The sequence below is a fragment of the Hypomesus nipponensis genome, chromosome 3, assembly GCF_054491055.1.
Source record: "Hypomesus nipponensis isolate SF chromosome 3, ASM5449105v1, whole genome shotgun sequence".
Lineage (NCBI taxonomy): Eukaryota > Metazoa > Chordata > Actinopteri > Osmeriformes > Osmeridae > Hypomesus > Hypomesus nipponensis.
In genome coordinates, this window is record NC_140363.1 from 540,808 (window position 1) to 557,500 (window position 16,693).

Here is a 16,693-nt window from a genome sequence, read left to right on the forward strand (position 1 = left end):
AGAGAGAGAGAGAGAGAGAGAGAGAGAGAGAGAGAGAGAGAGAGAGAGATACCACCTTGCATTGTCAATTGCCAAATCTGTATATGGATAAGTAGCCTATGGTTGTCAACTTATTTCGTACGGCCAAACCAGCCTTGCAACGCCCGATCTCGTCTGATCTCGGAAGCTAAGCAGGGTCGGGCCTGGTTAGTACTTGGATGGGAGACCGCCTGGGAATACCATGTGCTGTATGCTCTTTTGCTCATTCACTTAGAAACTGAAATGTTGCAATATGCACAAGTAGTCCTTCATGAAAGGGGCTGGAAGCTGTTTTCATTTTGACACGAGAGAGAGAGAGAGAGAGAGAGACCACCTTGCATTGTCAATTGCCAAATCTGTATATGGATAAGTAGCCTATGGTTGTCAACTTATTTCGTACGGCCATACCAGCCTGGCAACGCCCAATCTCGTCTGATCTCGGAAGCTAAGCAGGGTCGGGCCTGGTTAGTACTTGGATGGGAGACCGCCTGGGAATACCAGGTGCTGTATGCTCTTTTGATTCATTCACTTAGAAACTGAAATGTTGCAATATGCACAAGTAGTCCTTCATGAAAGGGGCTGGAAGCTGTTTTCATTTTGACACGAGAGAGAGAGAGAGAGACCACCTTGCATTGTCAATTGCCAAATCTGTATATGGATAAGTAGCCTATGGTTGTCAACTTATTTCGTACGGCCATACCAGCCTGGCAACGCCCAATCTCGTCTGATCTCGGAAGCTAAGCAGGGTCGGGCCTGGTTAGTACTTGGATGGGAGACCGCCTGGGAATACCAGGTGCTGTATGCTCTTTTGATTCATTCACTTAGAAACTGAAATGTTGCAATATGCACAAGTAGTCCTTCATGAAAGGGGCTGGAAGCTGTTTTCATTTTGACACGAGAGAGAGAGAGAGAGACCACCTTGCATTGTCAATTGCCAAATCTGTATATGGATAAGTAGCCTATGGTTGTCAACTTATTTCGTACGGCCATACCAGCCTGGCAACGCCCGATCTCGTCTGATCTCGGAAGCTAAGCAGGGTCGGGCCTGGTTAGTACTTGGATGGGAGACCGCCTGGGAATACCAGGTGCTGTATGCTCTTTTGCTCATTCACTTAGAAACTGAAATGTTGCAATATGCACAAGTAGTCCTTCATGAAAGGGGCTGGAAGCTGTTTTCATTTTGACACGAGAGAGAGAGAGAGAGAGACCACCTTGCATTGTCAATTGCCAAATCTGTATATGGATAAGTAGCCTATGGTTGTCAACTTATTTCGTACGGCCATACCAGCCTGGCAACGCCCGATCTCGTCTGATCTCGGAAGCTAAGCAGGGTCGGGCCTGGTTAGTACTTGGATGGGAGACCGCCTGGGAATACCATGTGCTGTATGCTCTTTTGCTCATTCACTTAGAAACTGAAATGTTGCAATATGCACAAGTAGTCCTTCATGAAAGGGGCTGGAAGCTGTTTTCATTTTGACACGAGAGCGAGAGAGAGAGACCACCTTGCATTGTCAATTGCCAAATCTGTATATGGATAAGTAGCCTATGGTTGTCAACTTATTTCGTACGGCCATACCAGCCTGGCAACGCCCGATCTCGTCTGATCTCGGAAGCTAAGCAGGGTCGGGCCTGGTTAGTACTTGAATGGGAGACCGCCTGGGAATACCAGGTGCTGTATGCTCTTTTGCTCATTCACTTAGAAACTGAAATGTTGCAATATGCACAAGTAGTCCTTCATGAAAGGGGCTGGAAGCTGTTTTCATTTTGACACGAGAGAGAGAGAGAGAGAGAGAGAGAGAGAGAGAGAGAGAGAGAGAGAGAGAGAGAGAGAGAGAGACCATCTTGCATTGTCAATTGCCAAATCTGTATATGGATAAGTAGCCTATGGTTGTCAACTTATTTCGTACGGCTAAACCAGCCTGGCAACGCCCGATCTCGTCTGATCTCGGAAGCTAAGCAGGGTCGGGCCTGGTTAGTACTTGGATGGGAGACAGCCTGGGAATACCAGGTGCTGTATGCTCTTTTGCTCATTCACTTAGAAACTGAAATGTTGCAATATGCACAAGTAGTCCTTCATGAAAGGGGCTGGAAGCTGTTTTCATTTAGACACGAGAGAGAGAGAGAGACCACCTTGCATTGTCAATTGCCAAATCTGTATATGGATAAGTAGCCTATGGTTGTCAACTTATTTCGTACGGCCATACCAGCCTGGCAACGCCCGATCTCGTCTGATCTCGGAAGCTAAGCAGGGTCGGGCCTGGTTAGTACTTGGATGGGAGACCGCCTGGGAATACCAGGTGCTGTATGCTCTTTTGCTCATTCACTTAGAAACTGAAATGTTGCAATATGCACAAGTAGTCCTTCATGAAAGGGGCTGGAAGCTGTTTTCATTTTGACACGAGAGAGAGAGAGAGAGAGACCACCTTGCATTGTCAATTGCCAAATCTGTATATGGATAAGTAGCCTATGGTTGTCAACTTATTTCGTACGGCCATACCAGCCTGGCAACGCCCGATCTCGTCTGATCTCGGAAGCTAAGCAGGGTCGGGCCTGGTTAGTACTTGGATGGGAGACCGCCTGGGAATACCATGTGCTGTATGCTCTTTTGCTCATTCACTTAGAAACTGAAATGTTGCAATATGCACAAGTAGTCCTTCATGAAAGGGGCTGGAAGCTGTTTTCATTTTGACACGAGAGAGAGAGAGAGAGAGAGAGACCACCTTGCCTTGTCAATTGCCAAATCTGTATATGGATAAGTAGCCTATGGTTGTCAACTTATTTCGTACGGCCATACCAGCCTGGCAACGCCCAATCTCGTCTGATCTCGGAAGCTAAGCAGGGTCGGGCCTGGTTAGTACTTGGATGGGAGACCGCCTGGGAATACCAGGTGCTGTATGCTCTTTTGATTCATTCACTTAGAAACTGAAATGTTGCAATATGCACAAGTAGTCCTTCATGAAAGGGGCTGGAAGCTGTTTTCATTTTGACACGAGAGAGAGAGAGAGACCACCTTGCATTGTCAATTGCCAAATCTGTATATGGATAAGTAGCCTATGGTTGTCAACTTATTTCGTACGGCCATACCAGCCTGGCAACGCCCAATCTCGTCTGATCTCGGAAGCTAAGCAGGGTCGGGCCTGGTTAGTACTTGGATGGGAGACCGCCTGGGAATACCAGGTGCTGTATGCTCTTTTGATTCATTCACTTAGAAACTGAAATGTTGCAATATGCACAAGTAGTCCTTCATGAAAGGGGCTGGAAGCTGTTTTCATTTTGACACGAGAGAGAGAGAGAGAGACCACCTTGCATTGTCAATTGCCAAATCTGTATATGGATAAGTAGCCTATGGTTGTCAACTTATTTCGTACGGCCATACCAGCCTGGCAACGCCCAATCTCGTCTGATCTCGGAAGCTAAGCAGGGTCGGGCCTGGTTAGTACTTGGATGGGAGACCGCCTGGGAATACCAGGTGCTGTATGCTCTTTTGATTCATTCACTTAGAAACTGAAATGTTGCAATATGCACAAGTAGTCCTTCATGAAAGGGGCTGGAAGCTGTTTTCATTTTGACACGAGAGAGAGAGAGAGAGAGAGAGAGAGAGAGAGAGAGAGAGAGAGAGAGAGAGAGAGAGAGAGAGAGAGAGATACCACCTTGCATTGTCAATTGCCAAATCTGTATATGGATAAGTAGCCTATGGTTGTCAACTTATTTCGTACGGCCAAACCAGCCTTGCAACGCCCGATCTCGTCTGATCTCGGAAGCTAAGCAGGGTCGGGCCTGGTTAGTACTTGGATGGGAGACCGCCTGGGAATACCATGTGCTGTATGCTCTTTTGCTCATTCACTTAGAAACTGAAATGTTGCAATATGCACAAGTAGTCCTTCATGAAAGGGGCTGGAAGCTGTTTTCATTTTGACACGAGAGAGAGAGAGAGAGAGAGAGACCATCTTGCATTGTCAATTGCCAAATCTGTATATGGATAAGTAGCCTATGGTTGTCAACTTATTTCGTACGGCCAAACCAGCCTGGCAACGCCCGATCTCGTCTGATCTCGGAAGCTAAGCAGGGTCGGGCCTGGTTAGTACTTGGATGGGAGACAGCCTGGGAATACCAGGTGCTGTATGCTCTTTTGCTCATTCACTTAGAAACTGAAATGTTGCAATATGCACAAGTAGTCCTTCATGAAAGGGGCTGGAAGCTGTTTTCATTTAGACACGAGAGAGAGAGAGACCACCTTGCATTGTCAATTGCCAAATCTGTATATGGATAAGTAGCCTATGGTTGTCAACTTATTTCGTACGGCCATACCAGCCTGGCAACGCCCGATCTCGTCTGATCTCGGAAGCTAAGCAGGGTCGGGCCTGGTTAGTACTTGGATGGGAGACCGCCTGGGAATACCAGGTGCTGTATGCTCTTTTGCTCATTCACTTAGAAACTGAAATGTTGCAATATGCACAAGTAGTCCTTCATGAAAGGGGCTGGAAGCTGTTTTCATTTTGACACGAGAGAGAGAGAGAGAGAGACCACCTTGCATTGTCAATTGCCAAATCTGTATATGGATAAGTAGCCTATGGTTGTCAACTTATTTCGTACGGCCATACCAGCCTGGCAACGCCCGATCTCGTCTGATCTCGGAAGCTAAGCAGGGTCGGGCCTGGTTAGTACTTGGATGGGAGACCGCCTGGGAATACCATGTGCTGTATGCTCTTTTGCTCATTCACTTAGAAACTGAAATGTTGCAATATGCACAAGTAGTCCTTCATGAAAGGGGCTGGAAGCTGTTTTCATTTTGACACGAGAGAGAGAGAGAGAGAGAGAGACCACCTTGCCTTGTCAATTGCCAAATCTGTATATGGATAAGTAGCCTATGGTTGTCAACTTATTTCGTACGGCCATACCAGCCTGGCAACGCCCAATCTCGTCTGATCTCGGAAGCTAAGCAGGGTCGGGCCTGGTTAGTACTTGGATGGGAGACCGCCTGGGAATACCAGGTGCTGTATGCTCTTTTGATTCATTCACTTAGAAACTGAAATGTTGCAATATGCACAAGTAGTCCTTCATGAAAGGGGCTGGAAGCTGTTTTCATTTTGACACGAGAGAGAGAGAGAGAGACCACCTTGCATTGTCAATTGCCAAATCTGTATATGGATAAGTAGCCTATGGTTGTCAACTTATTTCGTACGGCCATACCAGCCTGGCAACGCCCAATCTCGTCTGATCTCGGAAGCTAAGCAGGGTCGGGCCTGGTTAGTACTTGGATGGGAGACCGCCTGGGAATACCAGGTGCTGTATGCTCTTTTGATTCATTCACTTAGAAACTGAAATGTTGCAATATGCACAAGTAGTCCTTCATGAAAGGGGCTGGAAGCTGTTTTCATTTTGACACGAGAGAGAGAGAGAGAGACCACCTTGCATTGTCAATTGCCAAATCTGTATATGGATAAGTAGCCTATGGTTGTCAACTTATTTCGTACGGCCATACCAGCCTGGCAACGCCCAATCTCGTCTGATCTCGGAAGCTAAGCAGGGTCGGGCCTGGTTAGTACTTGGATGGGAGACCGCCTGGGAATACCAGGTGCTGTATGCTCTTTTGATTCATTCACTTAGAAACTGAAATGTTGCAATATGCACAAGTAGTCCTTCATGAAAGGGGCTGGAAGCTGTTTTCATTTTGACACGAGAGAGAGAGAGAGAGAGAGAGAGAGAGAGAGAGAGAGAGAGAGAGAGAGAGATACCACCTTGCATTGTCAATTGCCAAATCTGTATATGGATAAGTAGCCTATGGTTGTCAACTTATTTCGTACGGCCAAACCAGCCTTGCAACGCCCGATCTCGTCTGATCTCGGAAGCTAAGCAGGGTCGGGCCTGGTTAGTACTTGGATGGGAGACCGCCTGGGAATACCATGTGCTGTATGCTCTTTTGCTCATTCACTTAGAAACTGAAATGTTGCAATATGCACAAGTAGTCCTTCATGAAAGGGGCTGGAAGCTGTTTTCATTTTGACACGAGAGAGAGAGAGAGAGACCACCTTGCCTTGTCAATTGCCAAATCTGTATATGGATAAGTAGCCTATGGTTGTCAACTTATTTCGTACGGCCATACCAGCCTGGCAACGCCCAATCTCGTCTGATCTCGGAAGCTAAGCAGGGTCGGGCCTGGTTAGTACTTGGATGGGAGACCGCCTGGGAATACCAGGTGCTGTATGCTCTTTTGATTCATTCACTTAGAAACTGAAATGTTGCAATATGCACAAGTAGTCCTTCATGAAAGGGGCTGGAAGCTGTTTTCATTTTGACACGAGAGAGAGAGAGAGAGACCACCTTGCATTGTCAATTGCCAAATCTGTATATGGATAAGTAGCCTATGGTTGTCAACTTATTTCGTACGGCCATACCAGCCTGGCAACGCCCAATCTCGTCTGATCTCGGAAGCTAAGCAGGGTCGGGCCTGGTTAGTACTTGGATGGGAGACCGCCTGGGAATACCAGGTGCTGTATGCTCTTTTGATTCATTCACTTAGAAACTGAAATGTTGCAATATGCACAAGTAGTCCTTCATGAAAGGGGCTGGAAGCTGTTTTCATTTTGACACGAGAGAGAGAGAGAGAGAGAGAGAGAGAGAGAGAGAGAGAGAGAGAGAGAGAGAGAGAGAGAGAGAGAGAGAGAGAGAGAGAGATACCACCTTGCATTGTCAATTGCCAAATCTGTATATGGATAAGTAGCCTATGGTTGTCAACTTATTTCGTACGGCCAAACCAGCCTTGCAACGCCCGATCTCGTCTGATCTCGGAAGCTAAGCAGGGTCGGGCCTGGTTAGTACTTGGATGGGAGACCGCCTGGGAATACCATGTGCTGTATGCTCTTTTGCTCATTCACTTAGAAACTGAAATGTTGCAATATGCACAAGTAGTCCTTCATGAAAGGGGCTGGAAGCTGTTTTCATTTTGACACGAGAGAGAGAGAGAGAGACCACCTTGCATTGTCAATTGCCAAATCTGTATATGGATAAGTAGCCTATGGTTGTCAACTTATTTCGTACGGCCATACCAGCCTGGCAACGCCCAATCTCGTCTGATCTCGGAAGCTAAGCAGGGTCGGGCCTGGTTAGTACTTGGATGGGAGACCGCCTGGGAATACCAGGTGCTGTATGCTCTTTTGATTCATTCACTTAGAAACTGAAATGTTGCAATATGCACAAGTAGTCCTTCATGAAAGGGGCTGGAAGCTGTTTTCATTTTGACACGAGAGAGAGAGAGAGAGAGAGAGAGAGAGAGAGAGAGAGAGAGAGAGAGAGAGAGAGAGAGAGAGAGAGAGAGAGAGAGAGATACCACCTTGCATTGTCAATTGCCAAATCTGTATATGGATAAGTAGCCTATGGTTGTCAACTTATTTCGTACGGCCAAACCAGCCTTGCAACGCCCGATCTCGTCTGATCTCGGAAGCTAAGCAGGGTCGGGCCTGGTTAGTACTTGGATGGGAGACCGCCTGGGAATACCATGTGCTGTATGCTCTTTTGCTCATTCACTTAGAAACTGAAATGTTTCAATATGCACAAGTAGTCCTTCATGAAAGGGGCTGGAAGCTGTTTTCATTTTGACACGAGAGAGAGAGAGAGAGACCACCTTGCATTGTCAATTGCCAAATCTGTATATGGATAAGTAGCCTATGGTTGTCAACTTATTTCGTACGGCCATACCAGCCTGGCAACGCCCAATCTCGTCTGATCTCGGAAGCTAAGCAGGGTCGGGCCTGGTTAGTACTTGGATGGGAGACCGCCTGGGAATACCAGGTGCTGTATGCTCTTTTGATTCATTCACTTAGAAACTGAAATGTTGCAATATGCACAAGTAGTCCTTCATGAAAGGGGCTGGAAGCTGTTTTCATTTTGACACGAGAGAGAGAGAGAGAGACCACCTTGCATTGTCAATTGCCAAATCTGTATATGGATAAGTAGCCTATGGTTGTCAACTTATTTCGTACGGCCAAACCAGCCTTGCAACGCCCGATCTCGTCTGATCTCGGAAGCTAAGCAGGGTCGGGCCTGGTTAGTACTTGGATTGGAGACCGCCTGGGAATACCATGTGCTGTATGCTCTTTTGCTCATTCACTTAGAAACTGAAATGTTGCAATATGCACAAGTAGTCCTTCATGAAAGGGGCTGGAAGCTGTTTTCATTTTGACACGAGAGAGAGAGAGAGAGAGAGAGACCACCTTGCATTGTCAATTGCCAAATCTGTATATGGATAAGTAGCCTATGGTTGTCAACTTATTTCGTACGGCCATACCAGCCTGGCAACGCCCAATCTCGTCTGATCTCGGAAGCTAAGCAGGGTCGGGCCTGGTTAGTACTTGGATGGGAGACCGCCTGGGAATACCAGGTGCTGTATGCTCTTTTGATTCATTCACTTAGAAACTGAAATGTTGCAATATGCACAAGTAGTCCTTCATGAAAGGGGCTGGAAGCTGTTTTCATTTTGACACGAGAGAGAGAGAGAGAGAGAGAGAGAGAGAGAGAGAGAGAGAGAGAGAGAGAGAGAGAGAGATACCACCTTGCATTGTCAATTGCCAAATCTGTATATGGATAAGTAGCCTATGGTTGTCAACTTATTTCGTACGGCCAAACCAGCCTTGCAACGCCCGATCTCGTCTGATCTCGGAAGCTAAGCAGGGTCGGGCCTGGTTAGTACTTGGATGGGAGACCGCCTGGGAATACCATGTGCTGTATGCTCTTTTGCTCATTCACTTAGAAACTGAAATGTTGCAATATGCACAAGTAGTCCTTCATGAAAGGGGCTGGAAGCTGTTTTCATTTAGACACGAGAGAGAGAGAGAGACCACCTTGCATTGTCAATTGCCAAATCTGTATATGGATAAGTAGCCTATGGTTGTCAACTTATTTCGTACGGCCATACCAGCCTGGCAACGCCCGATCTCGTCTGATCTCGGAAGCTAAGCAGGGTCGGGCCTGGTTAGTACTTGGATGGGAGACCGCCTGGGAATACCAGGTGCTGTATGCTCTTTTGCTCATTCACTTAGAAACTGAAATGTTGCAATATGCACAAGTAGTCCTTCATGAAAGGGGCTGGAAGCTGTTTTCATTTTGACACGAGAGAGAGAGAGAGAGAGACCACCTTGCATTGTCAATTGCCAAATCTGTATATGGATAAGTAGCCTATGGTTGTCAACTTATTTCGTACGGCCATACCAGCCTGGCAACGCCCGATCTCGTCTGATCTCGGAAGCTAAGCAGGGTCGGGCCTGGTTAGTACTTGGATGGGAGACCGCCTGGGAATACCATGTGCTGTATGCTCTTTTGCTCATTCACTTAGAAACTGAAATGTTGCAATATGCACAAGTAGTCCTTCATGAAAGGGGCTGGAAGCTGTTTTCATTTTGACACGAGAGAGAGAGAGAGAGAGAGAGACCACCTTGCCTTGTCAATTGCCAAATCTGTATATGGATAAGTAGCCTATGGTTGTCAACTTATTTCGTACGGCCATACCAGCCTGGCAACGCCCAATCTCGTCTGATCTCGGAAGCTAAGCAGGGTCGGGCCTGGTTAGTACTTGGATGGGAGACCGCCTGGGAATACCAGGTGCTGTATGCTCTTTTGATTCATTCACTTAGAAACTGAAATGTTGCAATATGCACAAGTAGTCCTTCATGAAAGGGGCTGGAAGCTGTTTTCATTTTGACACGAGAGAGAGAGAGAGAGACCACCTTGCATTGTCAATTGCCAAATCTGTATATGGATAAGTAGCCTATGGTTGTCAACTTATTTCGTACGGCCATACCAGCCTGGCAACGCCCAATCTCGTCTGATCTCGGAAGCTAAGCAGGGTCGGGCCTGGTTAGTACTTGGATGGGAGACCGCCTGGGAATACCAGGTGCTGTATGCTCTTTTGATTCATTCACTTAGAAACTGAAATGTTGCAATATGCACAAGTAGTCCTTCATGAAAGGGGCTGGAAGCTGTTTTCATTTTGACACGAGAGAGAGAGAGAGAGACCACCTTGCATTGTCAATTGCCAAATCTGTATATGGATAAGTAGCCTATGGTTGTCAACTTATTTCGTACGGCCATACCAGCCTGGCAACGCCCAATCTCGTCTGATCTCGGAAGCTAAGCAGGGTCGGGCCTGGTTAGTACTTGGATGGGAGACCGCCTGGGAATACCAGGTGCTGTATGCTCTTTTGATTCATTCACTTAGAAACTGAAATGTTGCAATATGCACAAGTAGTCCTTCATGAAAGGGGCTGGAAGCTGTTTTCATTTTGACACGAGAGAGAGAGAGAGAGAGAGAGAGAGAGAGAGAGAGAGAGAGAGAGAGAGAGAGAGAGAGAGAGAGATACCACCTTGCATTGTCAATTGCCAAATCTGTATATGGATAAGTAGCCTATGGTTGTCAACTTATTTCGTACGGCCAAACCAGCCTTGCAACGCCCGATCTCGTCTGATCTCGGAAGCTAAGCAGGGTCGGGCCTGGTTAGTACTTGGATGGGAGACCGCCTGGGAATACCATGTGCTGTATGCTCTTTTGCTCATTCACTTAGAAACTGAAATGTTGCAATATGCACAAGTAGTCCTTCATGAAAGGGGCTGGAAGCTGTTTTCATTTTGACACGAGAGAGAGAGAGAGAGAGAGACCATCTTGCATTGTCAATTGCCAAATCTGTATATGGATAAGTAGCCTATGGTTGTCAACTTATTTCGTACGGCCAAACCAGCCTGGCAACGCCCGATCTCGTCTGATCTCGGAAGCTAAGCAGGGTCGGGCCTGGTTAGTACTTGGATGGGAGACAGCCTGGGAATACCAGGTGCTGTATGCTCTTTTGCTCATTCACTTAGAAACTGAAATGTTGCAATATGCACAAGTAGTCCTTCATGAAAGGGGCTGGAAGCTGTTTTCATTTAGACACGAGAGAGAGAGAGACCACCTTGCATTGTCAATTGCCAAATCTGTATATGGATAAGTAGCCTATGGTTGTCAACTTATTTCGTACGGCCATACCAGCCTGGCAACGCCCGATCTCGTCTGATCTCGGAAGCTAAGCAGGGTCGGGCCTGGTTAGTACTTGGATGGGAGACCGCCTGGGAATACCAGGTGCTGTATGCTCTTTTGCTCATTCACTTAGAAACTGAAATGTTGCAATATGCACAAGTAGTCCTTCATGAAAGGGGCTGGAAGCTGTTTTCATTTTGACACGAGAGAGAGAGAGAGAGAGACCACCTTGCATTGTCAATTGCCAAATCTGTATATGGATAAGTAGCCTATGGTTGTCAACTTATTTCGTACGGCCATACCAGCCTGGCAACGCCCGATCTCGTCTGATCTCGGAAGCTAAGCAGGGTCGGGCCTGGTTAGTACTTGGATGGGAGACCGCCTGGGAATACCATGTGCTGTATGCTCTTTTGCTCATTCACTTAGAAACTGAAATGTTGCAATATGCACAAGTAGTCCTTCATGAAAGGGGCTGGAAGCTGTTTTCATTTTGACACGAGAGAGAGAGAGAGAGAGAGAGACCACCTTGCCTTGTCAATTGCCAAATCTGTATATGGATAAGTAGCCTATGGTTGTCAACTTATTTCGTACGGCCATACCAGCCTGGCAACGCCCAATCTCGTCTGATCTCGGAAGCTAAGCAGGGTCGGGCCTGGTTAGTACTTGGATGGGAGACCGCCTGGGAATACCAGGTGCTGTATGCTCTTTTGATTCATTCACTTAGAAACTGAAATGTTGCAATATGCACAAGTAGTCCTTCATGAAAGGGGCTGGAAGCTGTTTTCATTTTGACACGAGAGAGAGAGAGAGAGACCACCTTGCATTGTCAATTGCCAAATCTGTATATGGATAAGTAGCCTATGGTTGTCAACTTATTTCGTACGGCCATACCAGCCTGGCAACGCCCAATCTCGTCTGATCTCGGAAGCTAAGCAGGGTCGGGCCTGGTTAGTACTTGGATGGGAGACCGCCTGGGAATACCAGGTGCTGTATGCTCTTTTGATTCATTCACTTAGAAACTGAAATGTTGCAATATGCACAAGTAGTCCTTCATGAAAGGGGCTGGAAGCTGTTTTCATTTTGACACGAGAGAGAGAGAGAGAGACCACCTTGCATTGTCAATTGCCAAATCTGTATATGGATAAGTAGCCTATGGTTGTCAACTTATTTCGTACGGCCATACCAGCCTGGCAACGCCCAATCTCGTCTGATCTCGGAAGCTAAGCAGGGTCGGGCCTGGTTAGTACTTGGATGGGAGACCGCCTGGGAATACCAGGTGCTGTATGCTCTTTTGATTCATTCACTTAGAAACTGAAATGTTGCAATATGCACAAGTAGTCCTTCATGAAAGGGGCTGGAAGCTGTTTTCATTTTGACACGAGAGAGAGAGAGAGAGAGAGAGAGAGAGAGAGAGAGAGAGAGAGAGAGAGAGAGAGAGAGAGAGAGAGAGAGAGAGAGATACCACCTTGCATTGTCAATTGCCAAATCTGTATATGGATAAGTAGCCTATGGTTGTCAACTTATTTCGTACGGCCAAACCAGCCTTGCAACGCCCGATCTCGTCTGATCTCGGAAGCTAAGCAGGGTCGGGCCTGGTTAGTACTTGGATGGGAGACCGCCTGGGAATACCATGTGCTGTATGCTCTTTTGCTCATTCACTTAGAAACTGAAATGTTGCAATATGCACAAGTAGTCCTTCATGAAAGGGGCTGGAAGCTGTTTTCATTTTGACACGAGAGAGAGAGAGAGAGACCACCTTGCCTTGTCAATTGCCAAATCTGTATATGGATAAGTAGCCTATGGTTGTCAACTTATTTCGTACGGCCATACCAGCCTGGCAACGCCCAATCTCGTCTGATCTCGGAAGCTAAGCAGGGTCGGGCCTGGTTAGTACTTGGATGGGAGACCGCCTGGGAATACCAGGTGCTGTATGCTCTTTTGATTCATTCACTTAGAAACTGAAATGTTGCAATATGCACAAGTAGTCCTTCATGAAAGGGGCTGGAAGCTGTTTTCATTTTGACACGAGAGAGAGAGAGAGAGACCACCTTGCATTGTCAATTGCCAAATCTGTATATGGATAAGTAGCCTATGGTTGTCAACTTATTTCGTACGGCCATACCAGCCTGGCAACGCCCAATCTCGTCTGATCTCGGAAGCTAAGCAGGGTCGGGCCTGGTTAGTACTTGGATGGGAGACCGCCTGGGAATACCAGGTGCTGTATGCTCTTTTGATTCATTCACTTAGAAACTGAAATGTTGCAATATGCACAAGTAGTCCTTCATGAAAGGGGCTGGAAGCTGTTTTCATTTTGACACGAGAGAGAGAGAGAGAGAGAGAGAGAGAGAGAGAGAGAGAGAGAGAGAGAGAGAGAGAGAGAGAGAGAGAGAGATACCACCTTGCATTGTCAATTGCCAAATCTGTATATGGATAAGTAGCCTATGGTTGTCAACTTATTTCGTACGGCCAAACCAGCCTTGCAACGCCCGATCTCGTCTGATCTCGGAAGCTAAGCAGGGTCGGGCCTGGTTAGTACTTGGATGGGAGACCGCCTGGGAATACCATGTGCTGTATGCTCTTTTGCTCATTCACTTAGAAACTGAAATGTTGCAATATGCACAAGTAGTCCTTCATGAAAGGGGCTGGAAGCTGTTTTCATTTTGACACGAGAGAGAGAGAGAGAGACCACCTTGCCTTGTCAATTGCCAAATCTGTATATGGATAAGTAGCCTATGGTTGTCAACTTATTTCGTACGGCCATACCAGCCTGGCAACGCCCAATCTCGTCTGATCTCGGAAGCTAAGCAGGGTCGGGCCTGGTTAGTACTTGGATGGGAGACCGCCTGGGAATACCAGGTGCTGTATGCTCTTTTGATTCATTCACTTAGAAACTGAAATGTTGCAATATGCACAAGTAGTCCTTCATGAAAGGGGCTGGAAGCTGTTTTCATTTTGACACGAGAGAGAGAGAGAGAGACCACCTTGCATTGTCAATTGCCAAATCTGTATATGGATAAGTAGCCTATGGTTGTCAACTTATTTCGTACGGCCATACCAGCCTGGCAACGCCCAATCTCGTCTGATCTCGGAAGCTAAGCAGGGTCGGGCCTGGTTAGTACTTGGATGGGAGACCGCCTGGGAATACCAGGTGCTGTATGCTCTTTTGATTCATTCACTTAGAAACTGAAATGTTGCAATATGCACAAGTAGTCCTTCATGAAAGGGGCTGGAAGCTGTTTTCATTTTGACACGAGAGAGAGAGAGAGAGAGAGAGAGAGAGAGAGAGAGAGAGAGAGAGAGAGAGAGAGAGAGAGAGAGAGAGAGAGATACCACCTTGCATTGTCAATTGCCAAATCTGTATATGGATAAGTAGCCTATGGTTGTCAACTTATTTCGTACGGCCAAACCAGCCTTGCAACGCCCGATCTCGTCTGATCTCGGAAGCTAAGCAGGGTCGGGCCTGGTTAGTACTTGGATGGGAGACCGCCTGGGAATACCATGTGCTGTATGCTCTTTTGCTCATTCACTTAGAAACTGAAATGTTGCAATATGCACAAGTAGTCCTTCATGAAAGGGGCTGGAAGCTGTTTTCATTTTGACACGAGAGAGAGAGAGAGAGACCACCTTGCATTGTCAATTGCCAAATCTGTATATGGATAAGTAGCCTATGGTTGTCAACTTATTTCGTACGGCCATACCAGCCTGGCAACGCCCAATCTCGTCTGATCTCGGAAGCTAAGCAGGGTCGGGCCTGGTTAGTACTTGGATGGGAGACCGCCTGGGAATACCAGGTGCTGTATGCTCTTTTGATTCATTCACTTAGAAACTGAAATGTTGCAATATGCACAAGTAGTCCTTCATGAAAGGGGCTGGAAGCTGTTTTCATTTTGACACGAGAGAGAGAGAGAGAGAGAGAGAGAGAGAGAGAGAGAGAGAGAGAGAGAGAGAGAGAGAGAGAGAGAGAGAGAGAGAGAGAGATACCACCTTGCATTGTCAATTGCCAAATCTGTATATGGATAAGTAGCCTATGGTTGTCAACTTATTTCGTACGGCCAAACCAGCCTTGCAACGCCCGATCTCGTCTGATCTCGGAAGCTAAGCAGGGTCGGGCCTGGTTAGTACTTGGATGGGAGACCGCCTGGGAATACCATGTGCTGTATGCTCTTTTGCTCATTCACTTAGAAACTGAAATGTTGCAATATGCACAAGTAGTCCTTCATGAAAGGGGCTGGAAGCTGTTTTCATTTTGACACGAGAGAGAGAGAGAGAGACCACCTTGCATTGTCAATTGCCAAATCTGTATATGGATAAGTAGCCTATGGTTGTCAACTTATTTCGTACGGCCATACCAGCCTGGCAACGCCCAATCTCGTCTGATCTCGGAAGCTAAGCAGGGTCGGGCCTGGTTAGTACTTGGATGGGAGACCGCCTGGGAATACCAGGTGCTGTATGCTCTTTTGATTCATTCACTTAGAAACTGAAATGTTGCAATATGCACAAGTAGTCCTTCATGAAAGGGGCTGGAAGCTGTTTTCATTTTGACACGAGAGAGAGAGAGAGAGACCACCTTGCATTGTCAATTGCCAAATCTGTATATGGATAAGTAGCCTATGGTTGTCAACTTATTTCGTACGGCCAAACCAGCCTTGCAACGCCCGATCTCGTCTGATCTCGGAAGCTAAGCAGGGTCGGGCCTGGTTAGTACTTGGATGGGAGACCGCCTGGGAATACCATGTGCTGTATGCTCTTTTGCTCATTCACTTAGAAACTGAAATGTTGCAATATGCACAAGTAGTCCTTCATGAAAGGGGCTGGAAGCTGTTTTCATTTTGACACGAGAGAGAGAGAGAGAGAGAGAGACCACCTTGCATTGTCAATTGCCAAATCTGTATATGGATAAGTAGCCTATGGTTGTCAACTTATTTCGTACGGCCATACCAGCCTGGCAACGCCCAATCTCGTCTGATCTCGGAAGCTAAGCAGGGTCGGGCCTGGTTAGTACTTGGATGGGAGACCGCCTGGGAATACCAGGTGCTGTATGCTCTTTTGATTCATTCACTTAGAAACTGAAATGTTGCAATATGCACAAGTAGTCCTTCATGAAAGGGGCTGGAAGCTGTTTTCATTTTGACACGAGAGAGAGAGAGAGAGAGAGAGAGAGAGAGAGAGAGAGAGAGAGAGAGAGAGAGAGAGAGAGAGAGAGATACCACCTTGCATTGTCAATTGCCAAATCTGTATATGGATAAGTAGCCTATGGTTGTCAACTTATTTCGTACGGCCAAACCAGCCTTGCAACGCCCGATCTCGTCTGATCTCGGAAGCTAAGCAGGGTCGGGCCTGGTTAGTACTTGGATGGGAGACCGCCTGGGAATACCATGTGCTGTATGCTCTTTTGCTCATTCACTTAGAAACTGAAATGTTGCAATATGCACAAGTAGTCCTTCATGAAAGGGGCTGGAAGCTGTTTTCATTTTGACACGAGAGAGAGAGAGAGAGACCACCTTGCATTGTCAATTGCCAAATCTGTATATGGATAAGTAGCCTATGGTTGTCAACTTATTTCGTACGGCCATACCAGCCTGGCAACGCCCAATCTCGTCTGATCTCGGAAGCTAAGCAGGGTCGGGCCTGGTTAGTACTTGGATGGGAGACCGCCTGGGAATACCAGGTGCT

The 16,693-nt window shown here is 46.9% G+C and overlaps 6 non-coding genes and 49 pseudogenes across 6 annotated transcripts; all 55 read left to right on the plus strand.

Annotated features, from left to right (window-relative positions):
• Positions 1–115: 115 nt before the first annotated feature.
• On the plus strand, positions 116–234 carry LOC146297391 (5S ribosomal RNA; annotated as a pseudogene).
• A 178-nt stretch (positions 235–412) lies between these two features.
• Positions 413–531, plus strand: LOC146297392 (5S ribosomal RNA; annotated as a pseudogene).
• Positions 532–704: 173 nt separating this feature from the next.
• LOC146297393 (5S ribosomal RNA) lies at positions 705–823 on the plus strand (annotated as a pseudogene).
• A 173-nt stretch (positions 824–996) lies between these two features.
• On the plus strand, positions 997–1,115 carry LOC146297394 (5S ribosomal RNA). Its single transcript, XR_014744481.1, has one exon. It is a non-coding gene; the product is annotated as a 5S ribosomal RNA (ribosomal RNA).
• Positions 1,116–1,289: 174 nt separating this feature from the next.
• On the plus strand, positions 1,290–1,408 carry LOC146297395 (5S ribosomal RNA; annotated as a pseudogene).
• A 172-nt stretch (positions 1,409–1,580) lies between these two features.
• On the plus strand, positions 1,581–1,699 carry LOC146297396 (5S ribosomal RNA). Its single transcript, XR_014746529.1, has one exon. It is a non-coding gene; the product is annotated as a 5S ribosomal RNA (ribosomal RNA).
• A 220-nt stretch (positions 1,700–1,919) lies between these two features.
• LOC146297397 (5S ribosomal RNA) lies at positions 1,920–2,038 on the plus strand (annotated as a pseudogene).
• A 170-nt stretch (positions 2,039–2,208) lies between these two features.
• On the plus strand, positions 2,209–2,327 carry LOC146297398 (5S ribosomal RNA). The gene has a single exon (XR_014744492.1). It is a non-coding gene; the product is annotated as a 5S ribosomal RNA (ribosomal RNA).
• Positions 2,328–2,501: 174 nt separating this feature from the next.
• Positions 2,502–2,620, plus strand: LOC146297399 (5S ribosomal RNA; annotated as a pseudogene).
• Positions 2,621–2,798: 178 nt separating this feature from the next.
• Positions 2,799–2,917, plus strand: LOC146297400 (5S ribosomal RNA; annotated as a pseudogene).
• Positions 2,918–3,088: 171 nt separating this feature from the next.
• LOC146297401 (5S ribosomal RNA) lies at positions 3,089–3,207 on the plus strand (annotated as a pseudogene).
• Positions 3,208–3,380: 173 nt separating this feature from the next.
• Positions 3,381–3,499, plus strand: LOC146297402 (5S ribosomal RNA; annotated as a pseudogene).
• A 229-nt stretch (positions 3,500–3,728) lies between these two features.
• LOC146297403 (5S ribosomal RNA) lies at positions 3,729–3,847 on the plus strand (annotated as a pseudogene).
• Positions 3,848–4,025: 178 nt separating this feature from the next.
• LOC146297404 (5S ribosomal RNA) lies at positions 4,026–4,144 on the plus strand (annotated as a pseudogene).
• Positions 4,145–4,312: 168 nt separating this feature from the next.
• Positions 4,313–4,431, plus strand: LOC146297405 (5S ribosomal RNA). Its single transcript, XR_014744503.1, has one exon. It is a non-coding gene; the product is annotated as a 5S ribosomal RNA (ribosomal RNA).
• Positions 4,432–4,605: 174 nt separating this feature from the next.
• LOC146297406 (5S ribosomal RNA) lies at positions 4,606–4,724 on the plus strand (annotated as a pseudogene).
• A 178-nt stretch (positions 4,725–4,902) lies between these two features.
• LOC146297407 (5S ribosomal RNA) lies at positions 4,903–5,021 on the plus strand (annotated as a pseudogene).
• A 173-nt stretch (positions 5,022–5,194) lies between these two features.
• Positions 5,195–5,313, plus strand: LOC146297408 (5S ribosomal RNA; annotated as a pseudogene).
• A 173-nt stretch (positions 5,314–5,486) lies between these two features.
• LOC146297409 (5S ribosomal RNA) lies at positions 5,487–5,605 on the plus strand (annotated as a pseudogene).
• Positions 5,606–5,816: 211 nt separating this feature from the next.
• Positions 5,817–5,935, plus strand: LOC146297410 (5S ribosomal RNA; annotated as a pseudogene).
• Positions 5,936–6,107: 172 nt separating this feature from the next.
• Positions 6,108–6,226, plus strand: LOC146297411 (5S ribosomal RNA; annotated as a pseudogene).
• A 173-nt stretch (positions 6,227–6,399) lies between these two features.
• Positions 6,400–6,518, plus strand: LOC146297412 (5S ribosomal RNA; annotated as a pseudogene).
• Positions 6,519–6,759: 241 nt separating this feature from the next.
• Positions 6,760–6,878, plus strand: LOC146297413 (5S ribosomal RNA; annotated as a pseudogene).
• Positions 6,879–7,050: 172 nt separating this feature from the next.
• On the plus strand, positions 7,051–7,169 carry LOC146297414 (5S ribosomal RNA; annotated as a pseudogene).
• A 239-nt stretch (positions 7,170–7,408) lies between these two features.
• On the plus strand, positions 7,409–7,527 carry LOC146297415 (5S ribosomal RNA; annotated as a pseudogene).
• A 172-nt stretch (positions 7,528–7,699) lies between these two features.
• Positions 7,700–7,818, plus strand: LOC146297416 (5S ribosomal RNA; annotated as a pseudogene).
• A 173-nt stretch (positions 7,819–7,991) lies between these two features.
• Positions 7,992–8,110, plus strand: LOC146297417 (5S ribosomal RNA; annotated as a pseudogene).
• A 178-nt stretch (positions 8,111–8,288) lies between these two features.
• LOC146297418 (5S ribosomal RNA) lies at positions 8,289–8,407 on the plus strand (annotated as a pseudogene).
• A 219-nt stretch (positions 8,408–8,626) lies between these two features.
• On the plus strand, positions 8,627–8,745 carry LOC146297419 (5S ribosomal RNA; annotated as a pseudogene).
• Positions 8,746–8,915: 170 nt separating this feature from the next.
• LOC146297420 (5S ribosomal RNA) lies at positions 8,916–9,034 on the plus strand. Its single transcript, XR_014744514.1, has one exon. It is a non-coding gene; the product is annotated as a 5S ribosomal RNA (ribosomal RNA).
• Positions 9,035–9,208: 174 nt separating this feature from the next.
• On the plus strand, positions 9,209–9,327 carry LOC146297421 (5S ribosomal RNA; annotated as a pseudogene).
• Positions 9,328–9,505: 178 nt separating this feature from the next.
• Positions 9,506–9,624, plus strand: LOC146297422 (5S ribosomal RNA; annotated as a pseudogene).
• A 173-nt stretch (positions 9,625–9,797) lies between these two features.
• On the plus strand, positions 9,798–9,916 carry LOC146297423 (5S ribosomal RNA; annotated as a pseudogene).
• Positions 9,917–10,089: 173 nt separating this feature from the next.
• On the plus strand, positions 10,090–10,208 carry LOC146297424 (5S ribosomal RNA; annotated as a pseudogene).
• Positions 10,209–10,433: 225 nt separating this feature from the next.
• Positions 10,434–10,552, plus strand: LOC146297425 (5S ribosomal RNA; annotated as a pseudogene).
• A 176-nt stretch (positions 10,553–10,728) lies between these two features.
• LOC146297426 (5S ribosomal RNA) lies at positions 10,729–10,847 on the plus strand (annotated as a pseudogene).
• Positions 10,848–11,015: 168 nt separating this feature from the next.
• On the plus strand, positions 11,016–11,134 carry LOC146297427 (5S ribosomal RNA). Its single transcript, XR_014744525.1, has one exon. It is a non-coding gene; the product is annotated as a 5S ribosomal RNA (ribosomal RNA).
• Positions 11,135–11,308: 174 nt separating this feature from the next.
• LOC146297428 (5S ribosomal RNA) lies at positions 11,309–11,427 on the plus strand (annotated as a pseudogene).
• Positions 11,428–11,605: 178 nt separating this feature from the next.
• LOC146297429 (5S ribosomal RNA) lies at positions 11,606–11,724 on the plus strand (annotated as a pseudogene).
• A 173-nt stretch (positions 11,725–11,897) lies between these two features.
• On the plus strand, positions 11,898–12,016 carry LOC146297430 (5S ribosomal RNA; annotated as a pseudogene).
• Positions 12,017–12,189: 173 nt separating this feature from the next.
• Positions 12,190–12,308, plus strand: LOC146297431 (5S ribosomal RNA; annotated as a pseudogene).
• A 237-nt stretch (positions 12,309–12,545) lies between these two features.
• Positions 12,546–12,664, plus strand: LOC146297432 (5S ribosomal RNA; annotated as a pseudogene).
• Positions 12,665–12,836: 172 nt separating this feature from the next.
• On the plus strand, positions 12,837–12,955 carry LOC146297433 (5S ribosomal RNA; annotated as a pseudogene).
• Positions 12,956–13,128: 173 nt separating this feature from the next.
• On the plus strand, positions 13,129–13,247 carry LOC146297434 (5S ribosomal RNA; annotated as a pseudogene).
• A 231-nt stretch (positions 13,248–13,478) lies between these two features.
• LOC146297435 (5S ribosomal RNA) lies at positions 13,479–13,597 on the plus strand (annotated as a pseudogene).
• A 172-nt stretch (positions 13,598–13,769) lies between these two features.
• LOC146297436 (5S ribosomal RNA) lies at positions 13,770–13,888 on the plus strand (annotated as a pseudogene).
• A 173-nt stretch (positions 13,889–14,061) lies between these two features.
• Positions 14,062–14,180, plus strand: LOC146297437 (5S ribosomal RNA; annotated as a pseudogene).
• Positions 14,181–14,413: 233 nt separating this feature from the next.
• On the plus strand, positions 14,414–14,532 carry LOC146297438 (5S ribosomal RNA; annotated as a pseudogene).
• Positions 14,533–14,704: 172 nt separating this feature from the next.
• Positions 14,705–14,823, plus strand: LOC146297439 (5S ribosomal RNA; annotated as a pseudogene).
• Positions 14,824–15,064: 241 nt separating this feature from the next.
• On the plus strand, positions 15,065–15,183 carry LOC146297440 (5S ribosomal RNA; annotated as a pseudogene).
• A 172-nt stretch (positions 15,184–15,355) lies between these two features.
• LOC146297441 (5S ribosomal RNA) lies at positions 15,356–15,474 on the plus strand (annotated as a pseudogene).
• A 173-nt stretch (positions 15,475–15,647) lies between these two features.
• Positions 15,648–15,766, plus strand: LOC146297442 (5S ribosomal RNA; annotated as a pseudogene).
• Positions 15,767–15,944: 178 nt separating this feature from the next.
• LOC146297443 (5S ribosomal RNA) lies at positions 15,945–16,063 on the plus strand (annotated as a pseudogene).
• A 227-nt stretch (positions 16,064–16,290) lies between these two features.
• Positions 16,291–16,409, plus strand: LOC146297444 (5S ribosomal RNA; annotated as a pseudogene).
• A 172-nt stretch (positions 16,410–16,581) lies between these two features.
• The window catches only part of LOC146297445 (5S ribosomal RNA), a 119-nt pseudogene continuing 7 nt past the window's right edge, over positions 16,582–16,693 (plus strand).